Below are 3,030 nucleotides of genomic sequence, written 5' to 3' on the forward strand. Positions count from 1 at the left end.
ACACCATGTTTACTGTTCAGTTTCTTGCTATTGACTTTCTTCTTGAATTTCCTGGTCCACATCTGGGTTGTTTCCATTAATGGGAGTAAGATGAGTAATAATTTTCCCACTTCTCTTCGTTTTAACTTAGATGTGAGCTTCCGTCGGGTTTTGTTCGGTATTTCCTTGAAGTCCTACGGTGATCTTTCATTCATTTGGTTAGCTAGTTACCCAACTTGTTTTTCAATGTTTAAGATTGAAACTTGCTAATTTCTTAATAGCGTTTTCTGTTCCCTTATCATAGTTTGTTGCTCTCTAATTGCTGCTTCTGTTTCATTGTGCCTCTTTTCCAATGCAATAGCAAAAAAGGTAAGCATTGACTCGTAGTCAGGTTTCTTTTCGGGAGTTGGGTCCTCTCATTGGTAAAATCCTCTTCCTCTTTGTTCATATTTCTATTCTTTGGCTTTTTTATACTCTTCATAAGATAACCACTTTTTCTTGGGCATTCTCCAATCTTCATCAAATCGATCACCACTCGAATAGAAAGCTTGAACCTTTCGGTTTCCATTCTTATCAAGATCAGAGTCGTTTGTCAAATGTGGCCTGTTATAGTTTTCACACCCAACTCTTATTGCATGGATTTTTTTGATCCATCTTAGTCATCCTCATATCCATGTTTTGCAACATTGCCAAAACCACCGACATGTCTTCCGAAGCCGCATTAGTCGATCCCCTTTTTACATCATTTCATGGGTTATGGTATTCTCTATAATGTTTAGAGAATTATTCAATGAGCTCCTTGATTTCTGCGGGATTTTTTTTTGGTTAAGGGACCTTGAGAGTCAAGTAGTTGCCTTGTTGTCATTTTCACCTCATTGTAAAAGATAGAAACTTCTAGTTGCACATTTAAGTCGTTTTGAGGGCAATTTCGAAGTACACCCTTGTAGCGTTCCCATGCTTCATACAACGACTCCCCCAATTTGTTGTTCAAAGTTAGTAATGGCTTTTTGAGCCTAGATACCTTGGATGGTAGGAAAATTTGTTCCAAGAACCCTTCATGCATCTGTGGTCATGTAGTTATCGCTCCCAGTGGTAGTGCCTTCAGCCAATCCTTGGCATCTCCCTTGAAAGTGATAGGGAGCATCCTCAACAACACCGGTTCTCGTGGAACATTTGAAATGTTAAAGTAGTCCACTATGTTGTTGACTTCATCAAGATGCTTGTAAGCATCTTCATGATCCTTCCTGGAGAAAGGAATATCCTTTCGTTCAACGAGTATGTGCCCCCTGATTTCAAATGTGGCGGTGGAAGGTATGTTGGGTTGCACAAGGCCCGATCCGGTGTCATTACGAATTATCTTTTTGTTTGCCTCCATGGAAATGTCAGCAATGTCCACCATGATGTTGTCGGGTTCACTTTCTTGATTGCTACTTTTTTCTTATTCGTTATCGCTTTCTTCCTGTTTTGATTCGTATGTGCTTTCGTTTTTTGGTGAATTGCTGGATTCTCCCGCTTGCTTTCCCTTCTTAAAAACCGATTTGAGACTCTTGAAGGGTGGCTTCTTAGGTGTGTTTGAATCTTTTACGAGTTTGTCCGTGTTCTTACGAAAAGCGGACTTCGGGTCTTCAAGTGGTGGAATCAATGGTGTGTTGGATCCTTTGGTCATAAACTTCTGCAAACAAACAAATAAAACGTGTAAAAAGAAAAAAAAATGAAAAATAAAGGTTTACTGTTTCGACACCACGATGTGGTGATAATTACCACGACGTGGTCGGTCAAAAAGAAGAAAAAACCTAAATCGACAAATTAAAAGCAAATAAACAGAAAAATTCCTAATAAAATAGTAGATTTAAAGTAACTAAAACTGGACCGTTCCCCGGCAACGACACCAAAAACTTGATGTGCTTGTTAATGTATATTTATTCAAGTTTTAAATTTATAAAACTAATTTTCTTTCATTAGACTATTAAACACACTAAGCAGTGTACCTAATCGTGTAATAGTATAACTATGGTAATAACAAGTGTCGAACTCAAGGATCGGTGTTTAAGCTAATTTTTATCTACTACTAACTAATTACTAATAAAATTAAAAATGATTTTTCTCTAGTTTTGCAAGACTAGAAACTTAAATTACCCAACTAACTAACTATCAACTAAATAATCTAACACTAATACTAAAGCAAATAGAACAAAGTAGATTTAACCAAGGTAAATAATAGACTTTCGTTTAGCTTCATATTTATTTGTTATTATGGTTGATTTATAGAAGTGCAATGGATTTAGTTTTCTCTGGTTACAAATTTTTAAGATGACCAAATTAGTGTTAATTAATTTAATCCTTTAGCAAACTAGTTTATTTATTTAGTGATCAAACGGACAAACTAACAAGTTCACTAGTGTTCGGTTCGAGTTAATTAGACTTATAATAGATTGATCAATTTGGTTTATTGATTCCATTCAATATATGATTTGCCATCATATATTAGCTCCTATACCTTTTTACCCACTTTTCTACTTAACCCAAAGTTTGTGTTCAAAACTCTAGTCCTACAATTTTGCAATTCAAAAGATCGTAAGATTCAAATTTAACTAAGGAAGACGGTCATACTAACATAATCAAATCAACAATAAGTATAGAAAATAGTTATCAAAAGTAGGTGAGGTTCTTTAATAAGAAAAATCAACAAATAACCAAATAACTAAATCCAATCCATAAATTCAACCACAAATAATCAATCAATCCTAGGCTAAACGTAAGTCATGAGAATTTAGCTCATGATTTCAGAAAACATAGACATAAACTCGAAATTCATAGTATTAGACATGGTAAAATCTAATAAAAAGTCAAATTGTAGAAATTAGTTTCCTTAATGCTTCTACTTCCAAGGTTATAAATGAATTCCTTGCTTCCAAGCCTTAGAACGGGTGATTTGCCTTCAAAAGTGATGATTGCTTCCAGAGAAAAAGTTCCCAATTTGGAGGAGAATGTGTTATATTTATACTTTTCATGAAGTCAGAGCACCACGACGTGTTGAGGCCACCACATCGT

The 3,030-nt window shown here is 35.2% G+C and overlaps 1 non-coding gene across 1 annotated transcript; it reads left to right on the forward strand.

Annotated features, from left to right (window-relative positions):
* Positions 1-887: 887 nt before the first annotated feature.
* LOC145044512 (small nucleolar RNA R71) lies at positions 888-994 on the forward strand. Its single transcript, XR_013681459.1, has one exon. It is a non-coding gene; the product is annotated as a small nucleolar RNA R71 (small nucleolar RNA).
* Positions 995-3,030: the final 2,036 nt, after the last annotated feature.

This window comes from Lactuca saligna, chromosome 4 (genome assembly GCF_052625555.1).
Source record: "Lactuca saligna cultivar CGN05327 chromosome 4, ASM5262555v1, whole genome shotgun sequence".
In the NCBI taxonomy this organism is placed as follows: domain Eukaryota; kingdom Viridiplantae; phylum Streptophyta; class Magnoliopsida; order Asterales; family Asteraceae; genus Lactuca; species Lactuca saligna.